Source organism: Cucurbita pepo, chromosome 5 (genome assembly GCF_057944985.1).
Source record: "Cucurbita pepo subsp. pepo isolate OVF chromosome 5, ASM5794498v1, whole genome shotgun sequence".
NCBI classification, from domain to species: domain Eukaryota; kingdom Viridiplantae; phylum Streptophyta; class Magnoliopsida; order Cucurbitales; family Cucurbitaceae; genus Cucurbita; species Cucurbita pepo.
Window position 1 is genome coordinate 8810261 of NC_141802.1, and position 21164 is coordinate 8831424.

Here is a 21164-nt window from a genome sequence, read left to right on the forward strand (position 1 = left end):
AAAAGTTTCAAAAATCGTCGAACAGTGACTCATTTTTTTAGAACGGACTTCAAACGTCCCAGATTAGGGTTTCTGAATTAGGGCCTCGATTTTAAGCATTCTTTTACTGTTTTATGCACTCCGTTTCTTTGAAATTCTATTGTAAATCATCCAGCCTAATGATTCCCAACAAAAGTTTCGAAAAACGTCGACCGTCAATCGGTTTTTTTAGCACGTACTTCAAACGTCCCAGATTAAGGTTTTTGAATTAGGGTCTGGATTTTAAGCACTCTTTCACTGTTTTATGCATTCCGTTTCTTCGAAATTATATTCTAAATCATCCGGCCTAATGATTCCCCAAAAAAGTTTCAAAAAATGTCGACAGTGACTCGGTTTTTTTTAGCACGTACTTCAAACGTCAAAGATTAAGGTTTCCGAATTAGGGTCTCGATTTTAAGCACTTTTTTACCGTTTATGCTCTCCGTTTCTTCGAAATTATATTCTAAATCATCCGGCCTAATGATTCCCCAAAAAAATTTCGAAAAACGTCGAACATGACTCGATTTTTTTAGCACGTACTTCAAACATCCCAGATTAGGGTTTTTGAATTATGGTCTCGATTTTAAGCACTCTTTCACTGTCTTATGCACTCTATTTCTTCAAAATTCTATTCTAAATCATCCGGCCTAATGATTACAAACAAAAGTTTTAAAAAACGTCGTTCGTGACTCTGTTTTTTTAGCACGTACTTCAAACGTCCCAGATTAAGGTTTTTGAATTAGGGTCTCGATTTTAAGCACTTTCACTGTCTTATGCACTCTGTTTCTTCGAAATTATATTCTAAATCATCCGGCCTAATGATCCCAAAAAAAGTTTCGAAAAACGTCGACCGTGACTCGGTTTTTTTAGCACGTACTTCAAACGTCCCAGATTAAGGTTTCTGAATTAGGGTCTCGATTTTAAGCACTCTTTCACTCTTTTATGCACTTCGCTTCTTCGACATTCTATTCTAAATTTTCCGGCCTAAAGATTCCCCAACAAAAGTTTCGAAAAACGTCGACCGTGACTCGGTTTTTTTAGCACGTACTTCAAACGTCCCAGATTAAGGTTTCCGAATTACGGTCTCAATTTTAAGAACTCTTTCACTCTTTTATGCCCTCAGTTTCTTCGAAATTATATTCTAAATCATCCGGCCTAATGATTCCCCAAAAAAGTTTCGAAAAACGTCGAACATGACTCGATTTTTTTAGCACATACTTCAAACATCCGAGATTAGGGTTTCTGAATTATGGTCTCGATTTTAAGCACTCTTTCACTGTCTTATGCACTCTATTTCTTCAGAATTCGATTCTAAATCATCCGGCCTAATGATTACAAACAAAAGTTTTGAAAAACGACGTTCGTGACTCTGTTTTTTTAGCACGTACTTCAAACGTCCCTGATTAAGGTTTTTGAATTAGGGTCTCGATTTTAAGACCTATTTCACTATTTTATGCACTTCGTTTCTTCGAAATAATATTCTAAATAATCCGGCCTAAAGATTGCCACAAAAGTTTCAAAAATCGTCGAACCGTGACTCATTTTTTTAGAACGGACTTCAAACGTCCCAGATTAGGGTTTCTGAATTAGGGCCTCGATTTTAAGCATTCTTTTACTGTTTTATGCACTCCGTTTCTTTGAAATTCTATTGTAAATCATCCAGCCTAATGATTCCCAACAAAAGTTTCGAAAAACGTCGACCGTGAATCGGTTTTTTTAGCACGTACTTCAAACGTCCCAGATTAAGGTTTCTGAATTAGGGTCTGGATTTTAAGCACTCTTTCACTGTTTTATGCATTCCGTTTCTTCGAAATTATATTCTAAATCATCCGGCCTAATGATTCCCCAAAAAAGTTTCAAAAAATGTCGACAGTGACTCGGTTTTTTTAGCACGTACTTCAAACGTCCAAGATTAAGGTTTCCGAATTAGGGTCTCGATTTTAAGCACTTTTTTACCGTTTATGCTCTCCGTTTCTTCGAAATTATATTCTAAATCATCCGGCCTAATGATTCCCCAAAAAAGTTTCGAAAAACGTCGAACATGACTCGATTTTTTTAGCACGTACTTCAAACATCCCAGATTAGGGTTTTTGAATTATGGTCTCGATTTTAAGCACTCTTTCACTGTCTTATGCACTCTATTTCTTCAAAATTCTATTCTAAATCATCCGGCCTAATGATTACAAACAAAAGTTTTGAAAAACGTCGTTCGTGACTCTGTTTTTTTAGCACGTACTTCAAACGTCCCAGATTAAGGTTTTTGAATTAGGGTCTCGATTTTAAGACCTATTTCACTATTTTATGCACTTCGTTTCTTCGAAATTCTATTCTAAATCATCCGGCCTAAAGATTTCCACAAAAGTTTCAAAAATCGTCGAACCGTGACTCATTTTTTTAGAACGGACTTCAAACGTCCCAGATTAGGGTTTCTGAATTAGGGCCTCGATTTTAAGCATTCTTTTACTGTTTTATGCACTCCGTTTCTTTGAAATTCTATTGTAAATCATCCAGCCTAATGATTCCCAACAAAAGTTTCGAAAAACGTCGACCGTGAATCGGTTTTTTTAGCACGTACTTCAAACGTCCCAGATTAAGGTTTCTGAATTAGGGTCTGGATTTTAAGCACTCTTTCACTGTTTTATGCATTCCGTTTCTTCGAAATTATATTCTAAATCATCCGGCCTAATGATTCCCCAAAAAAGTTTCAAAAAATGTCGACAGTGACTCGGTTTTTTTAGCACGTACTTCAAACGTCCAAGATTAAGGTTTCCGAATTAGGGTCTCGATTTTAAGCACTTTTTTACCGTTTATACTCTCCGTTTCTTCGAAATTATATTCTAAATCATCCGGCCTAATGATTCCCCAAAAAAGTTTCGAAAAACGTCGAACATGACTCGATTTTTTTAGCACGTACTTCAAACATCCCAGATTAGGGTTTTTGAATTATGGTCTCGATTTTAAGCACTCTTTCACTGTCTTATGCACTCTATTTCTTCAAAATTCTATTCTAAATCATCCGGCCTAATGATTACAAACAAAAGTTTTGAAAAACGTCGTTCGTGACTCTGTTTTTTTAGCACGTACTTCAAACGTCCCAGATTAAGGTTTTTGAATTAGGGTCTCGATTTTAAGCACTTTCACTGTCTTATGCACTCTGTTTCTTCGAAATTATATTCTAAATCATCCGGCCTAATGATCCCAAAAAAAGTTTCGAAAAACGTCGACCGTGACTCGGTTTTTTTAGCACGTACTTCAAACGTCCCAGATTAAGGTTTCTGAATTAGGGTCTCGATTTTAAGCACTCTTTCACTCTTTTATGCCCTCAGTTTCTTCGAAATTATATTCTAAATCATCCGGCCTAATGATTCCCCAATAAAGTTTCGAAAAACGTCGAACATGACTCGATTTTTTTAGCACGTACTTCAAACATCCCAGATTAGGGTTTTTGAATTATGGTCTCGATTTTAAGCACTCTTTCACTGTCTTATGCACTCTATTTCTTCAAAATTCTATTCTAAATCATCCGGCCTAATGATTACAAACAAAAGTTTTGAAAAACGTCGTTCGTGACTCTGTTTTTTTAGCACGTACTTCAAACGTCCCTGATTAAGGTTTTTGAATTAGGGTCTCGATTTTAAGACCTATTTCACTATTTTATGCACTTCGTTTCTTCGAAATAATATTCTAAATCATCCGGCCTAAAGATTGCCACAAAAGTTTCAAAAATCGTCGAACCGTGACTCATTTTTTTAGAACGGACTTCAAACGTCCCAGATTAGGGTTTCTGAATTAGGGCCTCGATTTTAAGCATTCTTTTACTGTTTTATGCACTCTGTTTCTTTGAAATTCTATTGTAAATCATCCAGCCTAATGATTCCCAACAAAAGTTTCGAAAAACGTCGACCGTGAATCGGTTTTTTTAGCACGTACTTCAAACGTCCCAGAATAAGGTTTCTGAATTAGGGTCTGGATTTTAAGCACTCTTTCACTGTTTTATGCATTCCGTTTCTTCGAAATTATATTCTAAATCATCCGGCCTAATGATTCCCCAAAAAAGTTTCAAAAAATGTCGACAGTGACTCGGTTTTTTTAGCATGTACTTCAAACGTCCAAGATTAAGGTTTCCGAATTAGGGTCTCGATTTTAAGCACTTTTTTACTGTTTATGCTCTCCGTTTCTTCGAAATTCTATTCTGAATCATCCGGCCTAATGATTCCCCAAAAAAGTTTCAAAAAACGTCGACCGTGACTCGATTTTTTTAGCACGTACTTCAAACGTCCCAGATTAAGGTTTACGAATTACGGTCTCGATTTTAAGCACTTTCACTGTCTTATGCACTCTGTTTCTTCGAAATTATATTCTAAATCATCCGGCCTAATGATTCCAAACAAAAGTTTCGAAAAACGTTGTCCGTGACTCGGTTTTTTTAGCACGTACTTCAAACGTCCCAGATTAAGGTTTCTGAATTAGGGTCTCGATTTTAAGCACTCTTTCACTCTTTTATGCACTTCGCTTCTTCAAAATTATATTCTAAATCATCCGGCCTAATGATTCCCCAAAAAAGTTTCGGAAAACGTCGAACATGACTCGATTTTTTTAGCACGTACTTCAAACATCCCAGATTAGGGTTTCTAAATTATGGTCTCGATTTTAAGCACTCTTTCACTGTCTTATGCACTCTATTTCTTCAAAATTCTATTCTAAATCATCCGGCCTAAAGATTGCCACAAAAGTTTCAAAAATCGTCGAACCATGACTCATTTTTTTAGAACGGACTTCAAACGTCCCAGATTAGGGTTTCTGAATTAGGGCCTCGATTTTAAGCATTCTTTTACTGTTTTATGCACTCCGTTTCTTTGAAATTTTATTGTAAATCATCCAGCCTAATGATTCCCAACAAAAGTTTCGAAAAACGTCGACCGTGAATCGGTTTTTTTAGCACGTTCTTCAAACGTCCCAGATTAAGGTTTCTGAATTAGGGTCTGGATTTTAAGCACTCTTTCACTGTTTTATGCATTCCGTTTCTTCGAAATTATATTCTAAATCATCCGGCCTAATGATTCCCCAAAAAAGTTTCAAAAAATGTCGACAGTGACTCGGTTTTTTTAGCACGTACTTCAAACGTCCAAGATTAAGGTTTCCGAATTAGGGTCTCGATTTTAAGCACTTTTTTACCGTTTATGCTCTCCGTTTCTTCAAAATTATATTCTAAATCATCCGGCCTAATGATTCCCCAAAAAAGTTTCGAAAAACGTCGAACATGACTCGATTTTTTTAGCACGTACTTCAAACATCCCAGATTAGGGTTTTTGAATTATGGTCTCGATTTTAAGCACTCTTTCACTGTCTTATGCACTCTATTTCTTCAAAATTCTATTCTAAATCATCCGGCCTAATGATTACAAACAAAAGTTTTGAAAAACGTCGTTCGTGACTCTGTTTTTTTAGCACGTACTTCAAACGTCCCTGATTAAGGTTTTTGAATTAGGGTCTCGATTTTAAGACCTATTTCACTATTTTATGCACTTCGTTTCTTCGAAATAATATTCTAAATCATCCGGCCTAAAGATTGCCACAAAAGTTTCAAAAATCGTCGAACCGTGACTCATTTTTTTAGAACGGACTTCAAACGTCCCAGATTAGGGTTTCTGAATTAGGGCCTCGATTTTAAGCATTCTTTTACTGTTTTATGCACTCCGTTTCTTTGAAATTCTATTTTAAATCAACCAGCCTAATGATTCCCAACAAAAGTTTCGAAAAACGTCGACCGTGAATTGGTTTTTTTAGCACGTACTTCAAACGTCCCAGATTAAGGTTTCTGAATTAGGGTCTGGATTTTAAGCACTCTTTCACTGTTTTATGCATTCCGTTTCTTCGAAATTATATTCTAAATCATCCGGCCTAATGATTCCCCAAAAAAGTTTCAAAAAATGTCGATAGTGACTCGGTTTTTTTAGCACGTACTTCAAACGTCCAAGATTAAGGTTTCCGAATTAGGGTCTCGATTTTAAGCACTTTTTTACCGTTTATGCTCTCCGTTTCTTCAAAATTATATTCTAAATCATCCGGCCTAATGATTCCCCAAAAAAGTTTCGAAAAACGTCGAACATGACTCGATTTTTTTAGCACGTACTTCAAACATCCCAGATTAGGGTTTTTGAATTATGGTCTCGATTTTAAGCACTCTTTCACTGTCTTATGCACTCTATTTCTTCAAAATTCTATTCTAAATCATCCGGCCTAATGATTACAAACAAAAGTTTAGAAAAACTTCGTTCGTGACTCTGTTTTTTTAGCACGTACTTCAAACGTCCCAGATTAAGGTTTTTGAATTAGGGTCTCGATTTTAAGACCTATTTCACTATTTTATGCACTTCGTTTCTTCGAAATAATATTCTAAATCATCCGGCCTAAAGATTGCCACAAAAGTTTCAAAAATCGTCGAACCGTGACTCATTTTTTTAGAACGGACTTCAAACGTCCCAGATTAGGGTTTCTGAATTAGGGCCTCGATTTTAAGCATTCTTTTACTGTTTTATGCACTCCGTTTCTTTGAAATTCTATTTTAAATCAACCAGCCTAATGATTCCCAACAAAAGTTTCGAAAAACGTCGACCGTGAATTGGTTTTTTTAGCACGTACTTCAAACGTCCCAGATTAAGGTTTCTGAATTAGGGTCTGGATTTTAAGCACTCTTTCACTGTTTTATGCATTCCGTTTCTTCGAAATTATATTCTAAATCATCCGGCCTAATGATTCCCCAAAAAAGTTTCAAAAAATGTCGACAGTGACTCGGTTTTTTTAGCACGTACTTCAAACGTCCAAGATTAAGGTTTCCGAATTAGGGTCTCGATTTTAAGCACTTTTTTACCGTTTATGCTCTCCGTTTCTTCAAAATTATATTCTAAATCATCCGGCCTAATGATTCCCCAAAAAAGTTTCGAAAAACGTCGAACATGACTCGATTTTTTTAGCACGTTCTTCAAACATCCCAGATTAGGGTTTTTGAATTATGGTCTCGATTTTAAGCACTCTTTCACTGTCTTATGCACTCTATTTCTTCAAAATTCTATTCTAAATCATCCGGCCTAATGATTACAAACAAAAGTTTAGAAAAACTTCGTTCGTGACTCTGTTTTTTTAGCACGTACTTCAAACGTCCCAGATTAAGGTTTTTGAATTAGGGTCTCGATTTTAAGCACTTTCACTGTCTTATGCCCTTAGTTTCTTCGAAATTATATTCTAAATCATCCGGCCTAATGATTCCCCAATAAAGTTTCGAAAAACGTCGAACATGACTCGATTTTTTTAGCACGTACTTCAAACATCCCAGATTAGGGTTTCTGAATTATGGTCTCGATTTTAAGCACTCTTTCACTGTCTTATGCACTCTATTTCTTCAAAATTCTATTCTAAATCATCCGGCCTAATGATTACAAACAAAAGTTTTGAAAAACGTCGTTCGTGACTCTGTTTTTTTAGCACGTACTTCAAACGTCCCAGATTAAGGTTTTTGAATTAGGGTCTCGATTTTAAGACCTATTTCACTATTTTATGCACTTCGTTTCTTCGAAATTCTATTCTAAATCATCCGGCCTAAAGATTGCCACAAAAGTTTCAAAAATCGTCGAACCGTGACTCATTTTTTTAGAACGGACTTCAAACGTCCCAGATTAGGGTTTCTGAATTAGGGCCTCGATTTTAAGCATTCTTTTACTGTTTTATGCACTCCGTTTCTTTGAAATTCTATTGTAAATCATCCAGCCTAATGATTCCCAACAAAAGTTTCGAAAAACGTCGACCGTGAATCGGTTTTTTTAGCACGTACTTCAAACGTCCCAGATTAAGGTTTCTGAATTAGGGTCTGGATTTTAAGCACTCTTTCACTGTTTTATGCATTCCGTTTCTTCGAAATTATATTCTAAATCATCCGGCCTAATGATTCCCCAAAAAAGTTTCAAAAAATGTCGACAGTGACTCGGTTTTTTTAGCACGTACTTCAAACGTCCAAGATTAAGGTTTCCGAATTAGGGTCTCGATTTTAAGCACTTTTTTACCGTTTATGCTCTCCGTTTCTTCGAAATTATATTCTAAATCATCCGGCCTAATGATTCCCCAAAAAAGTTTCGAAAAACGTCGAACATGACTCGATTTTTTTAGCACGTACTTCAAACATCCCAGATTAGGGTTTTTGAATTACGGTCTCGATTTTAAGAACTTTCACTTTCTTATGCACTCTGTTTCTTCGAAATTATATTCTAAATCATCCGGCCTAATGATCCCAAAAAAAGTTTCGAAAAACGTAGACCGTGACTCGGTTTTTTTAGCACGTACTTCAAACGTCCCAGATTAAGGTTTCTGAATTAGGGTCTCGATTTTAAGCACTCTTTCACTCTTTTATGCACTTCGCTTCTTCGACATTCTATTCTAAATTTTCTGGCCTAAAGATTCCCCAACAAAAGTTTCGAAAAACGTCGACCGTGACTCGGTTTTTTTAGCACGTACTTCAAACGTCCCAGATTAAGGTTTCCGAATTACGGTCTCAATTTTAAGAACACTTTCACTCTTTTATGCCCTCAGTTTCTTCAAAATTATATTCTAAATCATCCGGCCTAATGATTCCCCAAAAAAGTTTCGAAAAACGTCGAACATGACTCGATTTTTTTAGCACGTACTTCAAACATCCCAGATTAGGGTTTCTGAATTATGGTCTCGATTTTAAGCACTCTTTCGCTGTCTTATGCACTCTATTTCTTCAAAATTCTATTCTAAATCATCCGGCCTAATGATTACAAACAAAAGTTTTGAAAAACGTCGTTCGTGACTCTGTTTTTTTAGCACGTACTTCAAACGTCCCAGATTAAGGTTTTTGAATTAGGGTCTCGATTTTAAGACCTATTTCACTATTTTATGCACTTCGTTTCTTCGAAATTCTATTCTAAATCATCCGGCCTAAAGATTGCCACAAAAGTTTCAAAAATCGTCGAACCGTGACTCATTTTTTTAGAACGGACTTCAAACGTCTCAGATTAGGGTTTCTGAATTAGGGCCTCGATTTTAAGCATTCTTTTACTGTTTTATGCACTCCGTTTCTTTGAAATTCTATTGTAAATCATCCAGCCTAATGATTCCCAACAAAAGTTTCGAAAAACGTCGACCGTGAATCGGTTTTTTTAGCACGTACTTCAAACGTCCCAGATTAAGGTTTCTGAATTAGGGTCTCCATTTTAAGCACTCTTTCACTGTTTTATGCATTCCGTTTCTTCGAAATTATATTCTAAATCATCCGGCCTAATGATTCCCCAAAAAAGTTTCAAAAAATGTCGACAGTGACTTGGTTTTTTTAGCACGTACTTCAAACGTCCCAGATTAAGGTTTCCGAATTACGGTCTCAATTTTAAGAACTCTTTCACTCTTTTATGCCCTCAGTTTCTTCGAAATTATATTCTAAATCATCCGGCCTAATGATTCCCCAAAAAAGTTTCGAAAAACGTCGAACATGACTCGATTTTTTTAGCACGTACTTCAAACATCCCAGTTTATGGTTTCTGAATTATGGTCTCGATTTTAAGCACTCTTTCACTGTCTTATGCACTCTATTTCTTCAAAATTCTATTCTAAATAATCCGGCCTAATGATTACAAACAAAAGTTTTGAAAAACGTCGTTCGTGACTCTGTTCTTTAGCACGTACTTCAAACGTCCCAGATTAAGGTTTTTGAATTAGGGTCTCGATTTTAAGACCTATTTCACTATTTTATGCACTTCGTTTCTTCGAAATTCTATTCTAAATCATCCGGCCTAAAGATTGCCATAAAAGTTTCAAAAATCGTCGAACCGTGATTCATTTTTTTAGAACGGACTTCAAACGTCCCAGATTAGGGTTTCTGAATTAGGGCCTCGATTTTAAGCATTCTTTTACTGTTTTATGCACAACGTTTCTTTGAAATTCTATTGTAAATCATCCAGCCTAATGATTCCCAACAAAAGTTTCGAAAAACGTCGACCGTGAATCGGTTTTTTTAGCACATACTTCAAACGTCCCAGATTAAGGTTTCTGAATTAGGGTCTGGATTTTAAGCACTCTTTCACTGTTTTATGCATTCCGTTTCTTCGAAATTATATTCTAAATCATCCGGCCTAATGATTCCCCAAAAAAGTTTCAAAATATGTCGACAGTGACTCGGTTTTTTTAGCATGTACTTCAAACGTCCAAGATTAAGGTTTCCGAATTAGTGTCTCGATTTTAAGCACTTTTTTACTGTTTATGCTCTCCGTTTCTTCGAAATTCTATTATGAATCATCCGGCCTAATGATTCCCCAAAAAAGTTTCAAAAAACGTCGACCGTGACTCGATTTTTTTAGCACGTACTTCAAACGTCCCAGATTAAGGTTTTCGAATTACGGTCTCGATTTTAAGCACTTTCACAGTCTTATGCACTCTGTTTCTTCGAAATTATATTCTAAATCATCCGGCCTAATGATTCCAAACAAAAGTTTTGACAAACGTCGACCGTGACTCGATTTTTTTAGCACGTACTTCAAACGTCCCAGATTAAGGTTTCTGAATTAGGGTCTCGATTTTAAGCACTCTTTCACTCTTTTATGCACTTCGCTTCTTCGACATTCTATTCTAAATTTTCCGGCCTAAAGATTCCCCAACAAAAGTTTCGAAAAACGTCGACCGTGACTCGATTTTTTTAGCACGTACTTCAAACGTCCCAGATTAAGGTTTCCGAATTACGGTCTCAATTTTAAGAACTCTTTCACTCTTTTATGCCCTCAGTTTCTTCGAAATTATATTCTAAATCATCCGGCCTAATGATTCCCCAACAAAGTTTTGAAAAACGTCGAACATGACTTGATTTTTTTAGCACGTACTTCAAACATCCCAGATTAGGGTTTCTGAATTATGGTCTCGATTTTAAGCACTCTTTCACTGTCTTATGCACTCTATTTCTTCAAAATTCAATTCTAAATCATCCGGCCTAATGATTACAAACAAAAGTTTTGAAAAACGTCGTTCGTGAATCTGTTTTTTTAGCACGTACTTCAAACGTCCCAGATTAAGGTTTTTGAATTAGGGTCTCGATTTTAAGACCTATTTCACTATTTTATGCACTTCGTTTCTTCGAAATTCTATTCTAAATCATCCGGCCTAAAGATTGCCACAAAAGTTTCAAAAATCGTCGAACCGTGACTCATTTTTTTAGAACGGACTTCAAACGTCCCAGATTAGGGTTTCTGAATTAGGATCTCGATTTTAAGCATTCTTTTACTTTTTTATGCACTCCGTTTCTTTGAAATTCTATTGTAAATCATCCAGCCTAATGATTCCCAACAAAAGTTTCGAAAAACGTCGACCGTGAATCGGTTTTTTTAGCACGTACTTCAAACGTCCCAGATTAAGGTTTCTGAATTAGGGTCTGGATTTTAAGCACTCTTTCACTGTTTTATGCATTCCGTTTCTTCGAAATTATATTCTAAATCATCCGGCCTAATGATTCCCCAAAAAAGTTTCAAAAAATGTCGACAGTGACTCGGTTTTTTTAGCACGTACTTCAAACGTCCAAGATTAAGGTTTCCGAATTAGGGTCTCGATTTTAAGCACTTTTTTACCGTTTATGCTCTCCGTTTCTTCGAAATTATATTCTAAATCAACCGGCCTAATGATTCCCCAAAAAAGTTTCGAAAAACGTCGAACATGACTCGATATTTTTAGCACGTACTTCAAACATCCCAGATTAGGGTTTTTGAATTATGGTCTCGATTTTAAGCACTCTTTCACTGTCTTATGCACTCTATTTCTTCAAAATTCTATTCTAAATCATCCGGCCTAATGATTACAAACAAAAGTTTTGAAAAACGTCGTTCGTGACTCTGTTTTTTTAGCACGTACTTCAAACGTCCCAGATTAAGGTTTTTGAATTAGGGTCTCGATTTTAAGCACTTTCACTGTCTTATGCACTCTGTTTCTTCGAAATTATATTCTAAATTATCCGGCCTAATGATCCCAAAAAAAGTTTCGAAAAACGTCGACCGTGACTCGGTTTTTTTAGCACGTACTTCAAACGTCCCAGATTAAGGTTTCTGAATTAGTGTCTCGATTTTAAGACCTATTTCACTATTTTATGCACTTCGTTTCTTCGAAATTCTATTCTAAATCATCCGGCCTAAAGATTGCCACAAAAGTTTCAAAAATCATCGAACCGTGACTCATTTTTTTAGAACGGACTTCAAACGTCCCAGATTAGGGTTTCTGAATTAGGGCCTCGATTTTAAGCATTCTTTTACTGTTTTATGCACTCCGTTTCTTTGAAATTCTATTGTAAATCATCCAGCCTAATGATTCCCAACAAAAGTTTCGAAAAACGTCGACCGTGAATCGGTTTTTTTAGCACGTACTTCAAACGTCCCAGATTAAGGTTTCCGAATTAGGGTCTGGATTTTAAGCACTCTTTCACTGTTTTATGCATTCCGTTTCTTCGAAATTATATTCTAAATCATCCGGCCTAATGATTCCCCAAAAAAGTTTCAAAAAATGTCGACAGTGACTCAGTTTTTTTAGCACGTACTTCAAACGTCCAAGATTAAGGTTTCCGAATTAGGGTCTCGATTTTAAGCACTTTTTTACCGTTTATGCTCTCCGTTTCTTCGAAATTATATTCTAAATCAACCGGCCTAATGATTCCCCAAAAAAGTTTCGAAAAACGTCGAACATGACTCGATATTTTTAGCACGTACTTCAAACATCCCAGATTAGGGTTTTTGAATTATGGTCTCGATTTTAAGCACTCTTTCACTGTCTTATGCACTCTATTTCTTCAAAATTCTATTCTAAATCATCCGGCCTAATGATTCCCAACAAAAGTTTCGAAAAACGTCGACCGTGAATCGGTTTTTTTAGCACGTACTTCAAACGTCCCAGATTAAGGTTTCTGAATTAGGGTCTGGATTTTAAGCACTCTTTCACTGTTTTATGCATTCCGTTTCTTCGAAATTATATTCTAAATCATCTGGCCTAATGATTCCCCAAAAAAGTTTCAAAAAATGTCGACAGTGACTCGGTTTTTTTAGCACGTACTTCAAACGTCCAAGATTAAGGTTTCCGAATTAGGGTCTCGATTTTAAGCACTTTTTTACCGTTTATGCTCTCCGTTTCTTCGAAATTATATTCTAAATCATCCGGCCTAATGATTCCCCAAAAAAGTTTCGAAAAACGTCGAACATGACTCGATTTTTTTAGCACGTACTTCAAACATCCCAGATTAGGGTTTTTGAATTATGGTCTCGATTTTAAGCACTCTTTCACTGTCTTATGCACTCTATTTCTTCAAAATTCTATTCTAAATCATCCGGCCTAATGATTACAAACAAAAGTTTTGAAAAACGTCGTTCGTGACTCTGTTTTTTTAGCACGTACTTCAAACGTCCCAGATTAAGGTTTTTGAATTAGGGTCTCGATTTTAAGCACTTTCACTGTCTTATGCACTCTGTTTCTTCGAAATTATATTCTAAATTATCCGGCCTAATGATCCCAAAAAAAGTTTCGAAAAACGTCGACCGTGACTCGGTTTTTTTAGCACGTACTTCAAACGTCCCAGATTAAGGTTTCTGAATTAGGGTCTCGATTTTAAGACCTATTTCACTATTTTATGCACTTCGTTTCTTCGAAATTCTATTCTAAATCATCCGGCCTAAAGATTGCCACAAAAGCTTCAAAAATCATCGAACCGTGACTCATTTTTTTAGAACGGACTTCAAACGTCCCAGATTAGGGTTTCTGAATTAGGGCCTCGATTTTAAGCATTCTTTTACTGTTTTATGCACTCCGTTTCTTTGAAATTCTATTGTAAATCATCCAGCCTGATGATTCCCAACTAAAGTTTCGGAAAACGTCGACCGTGAATCAGTTTTTTTAGCACGTACTTCAAACGTCCCAGATTAAGGTTTCCGAATTAGGGTCTGGATTTTAAGCACTCTTTCACTGTTTTATGCATTCCGTTTCTTCGAAATTATATTCTAAATCATCCGGCCTAATGATTCCCCAAAAAAGTTTCAAAAAATGTCGACAGTGACTCGGTTTTTTTAGCACGTACTTCAAACGTCCAAGATTAAGGTTTCCGAATTAGGGTCTCGATTTTAAGCACTTTTTTACCGTTTATGCTCTCCGTTTCTTCGAAATTATATTCTAAATCATCCGGCCTAATGATTCCCCAATAAAGTTTCGAAAAACGTCGAACATGACTCGATTTTTTTAGCACGTACTTCAAACATCCCAGATTAGGGTTTTTGAATTATGGTCTCGATTTTAAGCACTCTTTCACTGTCTTATGCACTCTATTTCTTCAAAATTCTATTCTAAATCATCCGGCCTAATGATTACAAACAAAAGTTTTGAAAAACGTCGTTCGTGACTCTGTTTTTTTAGCACGTACTTCAAACGTCCCAGATTAAGGTTTTTGAATTAGGGTCTCGATTTTAAGCACTTTCACTGTCTTATGCACTCTGTTTCTTCGAAATTATATTCTAAATGATCCGGCCTAATGATCCCAAAAAAAGTTTCGAAAAACGTCGACCGTGACTCGGTTTTTTTAGCACGTACTTCAAACGTCCCAGATTAAGGTTTCTGAATTAGGGTCTCGATTTTAAGCACTCTTTCACTCTTTTATGCACTTCGCTTCTTCGACATTCTATTCTAAATTTTCCGGCCTAAAGATTCCCCAACAAAAGTTTCGAAAAACGTCGACCGTGACTCATTTTTTTAGAACGGACTTCAAACGTCCCAGATTAGGGTTTCTGAATTAGGGCCTCGATTTTAAGAACTCTTTCACTCTTTTATGCCCTAAGTTTCTTCGAAATTATATTCTAAATCATCCGGCCTAATGATTCCCCAAAAAAGTTTCGGAAAACGTCGAACATGACTCGATTTTTTTAGCACGTACTTCAAACATCCCAGATTAGGGTTTCTGAATTATGGTCTCGATTTTAAGCACTCTTTCACTGTCTTATGCACTCTATTTCTTCAAAATTCTATTCTAAATCATCCGGCCTAATGATTACAAACAAAAGTTTCGAAAAACGTCGACCGTGACTCGGTTTTTTTAGCACGTACTTCAAACGTCCCAGATTAAGGTTTTTGAATTAGGGTCTCGATTTTAAGACCTATTTCACTATTTTATGCACTTCGTTTCTTCGAAATTCTATTCTAAATCATCCGGCCTAAAGATTGCCACAAAAGTTTCAAAAATCATCGAACCGTGACTCATTTTTTTAGAACGGACTTCAAACGTCCCAGATTAGGGTTTCTGAATTAGGGCCTCGATTTTAAGCATTCTTTTACTGTTTTATGCACTCCGTTTCTTTGAAATTCTATTGTAAATCATCCAGCCTAATGATTCCCAACAAAAGTTTCGAAAAACGTCGACCGTGAATCGGTTTTTTTAGCACGTACTTCAAGCGTCCCAGATTAAGGTTTCTGAATTAGGGTCTGGATTTTAAGCACTCTTTCACTGTTTTATGCATTCCGTTTCTTCGAAATTATATTCTAAATCATCCGGCCTAATGATTCCCCAAAAAAGTTTCAAAAAATGTCGACAGTGACTCGGTTTTTTTAGCACGTACTTCAAACGTCCAAGATTAAGGTTTCCGAATTAGGGTCTCGATTTTAAGCACTTTTTTACCGTTTATGCTCTCCGTTTCTTCGAAATTATATTCTAAATCATCCGGCCTAATGATTCCCCAAAAAAGTTTCGAAAAACGTCGAACATGACTCGATTTTTTTAGCACGTACTTCAAACATCCCAGATTAGGGTTTTTGAATTATGGTCTCGATTTTAAGCACTCTTTCACTGTCTTATGCACTCTATTTCTTCAAAATTCTATTCTAAATCATCCGGCCTAATGATTACAAACAAAAGTTTTGAAAAACGTCGTTCGTGACTCTGTTTTTTTAGCACGTACTTCAAACGTCCCAGATTAAGGTTTTTGAATTAGGGTCTCGATTTTAAGCACTTTCACTGTCTTATGCACTCTGTTTCTTCGAAATTATATTCTAAATTATCCGGCCTAATGATCCCAAAAAAAGTTTCGAAAAACGTCGACCGTGACTCGGTTTTTTTAGCACGTACTTCAAACGTCCCAGATTAAGGTTTCTGAATTAGGGTCTCGATTTTAAGCACTCTTTCACTCTTTTATGCACTTCGCTTCTTCGACATTCTATTCTAAATTTTCCGGCCTAAAGATTCCCCAACAAAAGTTTCGAAAAACGTCGACCGTGACTCGGTTTTTTTAGCACGTACTTCAAACGTCCCAGATTAAGGTTTCCGAATTACGGTCTCAATTTTAAGAACTCTTTCACTCTTTTATGCCCTAAGTTTCTTCGAAATTATATTCTAAATCATCCGGCCTAATGATTCCCCAAAAAAGTTTCGAAAAACGTCGAACATGACTCGATTTTTTTAGCACGTACTTCAAACATCCCAGATTAGGGTTTCTGAATTATGGTCTCGATTTTAAGCACTCTTTCACTGTCTTATGCACTCTATTTCTTCAAAATTCTATTCTAAATCATCCGGCCTAATGATTACAAACAAAAGTTTCGAAAAACGTCGACCGTGACTCGGTTTTTTTAGCACGTACTTCAAACGTCCCAGATTAAGGTTTTTGAATTAGGGTCTCGATTTTAAGACCTATTTCACTATTTTATGCACTTCGTTTCTTCGAAATTCTATTCTAAATCATCCGGCCTAAAGATTGCCACAAAAGTTTCAAAAATCATCGAACCGTGACTCATTTTTTTAGAACGGACTTCAAACGTCCCAGATTAGGGTTTCTGAATTAGGGCCTCGATTTTAAGCATTCTTTTACTGTTTTATGCACTCCGTTTCTTTGAAATTCTATTGTAAATCATCCAGCCTAATGATTCCCAACAAAAGTTTCGAAAAACGTCGACCGTGAATCGGTTTTTTTAGCACGTACTTCAAACGTCCCAGATTAAGGTTTCTGAATTAGGGTCTGGATTTTAAGCACTCTTTCACTGTTTTATGCATTCCGTTTCTTCGAAATTATATTCTAAATCATCCGGCCTAATGATTCCCCAAAAAAGTTTCAAAAAATGTCGACAGTGACTCGGTTTTTTTAGCACGTACTTCAAACGTCCAAGATTAAGGTTTCCGAATTAGGGTCTCGATTTTAAGCACTTTTTTACCGTTTATGCTCTTCGTTTCTTCGAAATTATATTCTAAATCAACCGGCCTAATGATTCCCCAAAAAAGTTTCGAAAAACGTCGAACATGACTCGATATTTTTAGCACGTACTTCAAACATCCCAGATTAGGGTTTTTGAATTATGGTCTCGATTTTAAGCACTCTTTCACTGTCTTATGCACTCTATTTCTTCAAAATTCTATTCTAAATCATCCGGCCTAATGATTCCCAACAAAAGTTTCGAAAAACGTCGACCGTGAATCGGTTTTTTTAGCACGTACTTCAAACGTCCCAGATTAAGGTTTCTGAATTAGGGTCTGGATTTTAAGCACTCTTTCACTGTTTTATGCATTCCGTTTCTTCGAAATTATATTCTAAATCATCTGGCCTAATGATTCCCCAAAAAAGTTTCAAAAAATGTCGACAGTGACTCGGTTTTTTTAGCACGTACTTCAAACGTCCAAGATTAAGGTTTCCGAATTAGGGTCTCGATTTTAAGCACTTTTTTACCGTTTATGCTCTCCGTTTCTTCGAAATTATATTCTAAATCATCCGGCCTAATGATTCCCCAAAAAAGTTTCGAAAAACGTCGAACATGACTCGATTTTTTTAGCACGTACTTCAAACATCCCAGATTAGGGTTTTTGAATTATGGTCTCGATTTTAAGCACTCTTTCACTGTCTTATGCACTCTATTTCTTCAAAATTCTATTCTAAATCATCCGGCCTAATGATTACAAACAAAAGTTTTGAAAAACGTCGTTCGTGACTCTGTTTTTTTAGCACGTACTTCAAACGTCCCAGATTAAGGTTTTTGAATTAGGGTCTCGATTTTAAGCACTTTCACTGTCTTATGCACTCTGTTTCTTCGAAATTATATTCTAAATTATCCGGCCTAATGATCCCAAAAAAAGTTTCGAAAAACGTCGACCGTGACTCGGTTTTTTTAGCACGTACTTCAAACGTCCCAGATTAAGGTTTCTGAATTAGGGTCTCGATTTTAAGACCTATTTCACTATTTTATGCACTTCGTTTCTTCGAAATTCTATTCTAAATCATCCGGCCTAAAGATTGCCACAAAAGCTTCAAAAATCATCGAACCGTGACTCATTTTTTTAGAACGGACTTCAAACGTCCCAGATTAGGGTTTCTGAATTAGGGCCTCGATTTTAAGCATTCTTTTACTGTTTTATGCACTCCGTTTCTTTGAAATTCTATTGTAAATCATCCAGCCTGATGATTCCCAACTAAAGTTTCGGAAAACGTCGACCGTGAATCAGTTTTTTTAGCACGTACTTCAAACGTCCCAGATTAAGGTTTCCGAATTAGGGTCTGGATTTTAAGCACTCTTTCACTGTTTTATGCATTCCGTTTCTTCGAAATTATATTCTAAATCATCCGGCCTAATGATTCCCCAAAAAAGTTTCAAAAAATGTCGACAGTGACTCGGTTTTTTTAGCACGTACTTCAAACGTCCAAGATTAAGGTTTCCGAATTAGGGTCTCGATTTTAAGCACTTTTTTACCGTTTATGCTCTCCGTTTCTTCGAAATTATATTCTAAATCATCCGGCCTAATGATTCCCCAATAAAGTTTCGAAAAACGTCGAACATGACTCGATTTTTTTAGCACGTACTTCAAACATCCCAGATTAGGGTTTTTGAATTATGGTCTCGATTTTAAGCACTCTTTCACTGTCTTATGCACTCTATTTCTTCAAAATTTTATTCTAAATCATCCGGCCTAATGATTACAAACAAAAGTTTTGAAAAACGTCGTTCGTGACTCTGTTTTTTTAGCACGTACTTCAAACGTCCCAGATTAAGGTTTTTGAATTAGGGTCTCGATTTTAAGCACTTTCACTGTCTTATGCACTCTGTTTCTTCGAAATTATATTCTAAATGATCCGGCCTAATGATCCCAAAAAAAGTTTCGAAAAACGTCGACCGTGACTCGGTTTTTTTAGCACGTACTTCAAACGTCCCAGATTAAGGTTTCTGAATTAGGGTCTCGATTTTAAGCACTCTTTCACTCTTTTATGCACTTCGCTTCTTCGACATTCTATTCTAAATTTTCCGGCCTAAAGATTCCCCAACAAAAGTTTCGAAAAACGTCGACCGTGACTCATTTTTTTAGAACGGACTTCAAACGTCCCAGATTAGGGTTTCTGAATTAGGGCCTCGATTTTAAGAACTCTTTCACTCTTTTATGCCCTAAGTTTCTTCGAAATTATATTCTAAATCATCCGGCCTAATGATTCCCCAAAAAAGTTTCGGAAAACGTCGAACATGACTCGATTTTTTTAGCACGTACTTCAAACATCCCAGATTAGGGTTTCTGAATTATGGTCTCGATTTTAAGCACTCTTTCACTGTCTTATGCACTCTATTTCTTCAAAATTCTATTCTAAATCATCCGGCCTAATGATTACAAACAAAAGTTTCGAAAAACGTCGACCGTGACTCGGTTTTTTTAGCACGTACTTCAAACGTCCCAGATTAAGGTTTTTGAATTAGGGTCTCGATTTTAAGACCTATTTCACTATTTTATGCACTTCGTTTCTTCGAAATTCTATTCTAAATCATCCGGCCTAAAGATTGCCACAAAAGTTTCAAAAATCATCGAACCGTGACTCATTTTTTTAGAACGGACTTCAAACGTCCCAGATTAGGGTTTCTGAATTAGGGCCTCGATTTTAAGTATTCTTTTACTGTTTTATGCACTCCGTTTCTTTGAAATTCTATTGTAAATCATCCAGCCTAATGATTCCCAACAAAAGTTTCGAAAAACGTCGACCGTGAATCGGTTTTTTTAGCACGTACTTCAAACGTCCCAGATTAAGGTTTCTGAATTAGGGTCTGGATTTTAAGCACTCTTTCACTGTTTTATGCATTCCGTTTCTTCGAAATTATATTCTAAATCATCCGGCCTAATGATTCCCCAAAAAAGTTTCAAAAAATGTCGACAGTGACTCGGTTTTTTTAGCACGTACTTCAAACGTCCAAGATTAAGGTTTCCGAATTAGGGTCTCGATTTTAAGCACTTTTTTACCGTTTATGCTCTCCGTTTCTTCGAAATTATATTCTAAATCATCCGGCCTAATGATTCCCCAAAAAAGTTTCGAAAAACGTCGAACATGACTCGATTTTTTTAGCACGTACTTCAAACATCCCAGATTAGGGTTTTTGAATTATGGTCTCGATTTTAAGCACTCTTTCACTGTCTTATGCACTCTATTTCTTCAAAATTCTATTCTAAATCATCCGGCCTAATGATTACAAACAAAAGTTTTGAAAAACGTCGTTCGTGACTCTGTTTTTTTAGCACGTACTTCAAACGTCCCAGATTAAGGTTTTTGAATTAGGGTCTCGATTTTAAGCACTTTCACTGTCTTATGCACTCTGTTTCTTCGAAATTATATTCTAAATTATCCGGCCTAATGATCCCAAAAAAAGTTTCGAAAAACGTCGACCGTGACTCGGTTTTTTTAGCACGTACTTCAAACGTCCCAGATTAAGGTTTCTGAATTAGGGTCTCGATTTTAAGCACTCTTTCACTGTTTTATGCACTTCGCTTCTTCGACATTCTATTCTAAATTTTCCGGCCTAAAGATTCCCCAACAAAAGTTTCGAAAAACGTCGACCGTGACTCGGTTTTTTTAGCACGTACTTCAAACGTCCCAGATTAAGGTTTCCGAATTACGGTCTCAATTTTAAGAACTCTTTCACTCTTTTATGCCCTAAGTTTCTTCGAAATTATATTCTAAATCATCCGGCCTAATGATTCCCCAAAAAAGTTTCGAAAAACGTCGAACATGACTCGATTTTTTTAGCACGTACTTCAAACATCCCAGATTAGGGTTTCTGAATTATGGTCTCGATTTTAAGCACTCTTTCACTGTCTTATGCACTCTATTTCTTCAAAATTCTATTCTAAATCA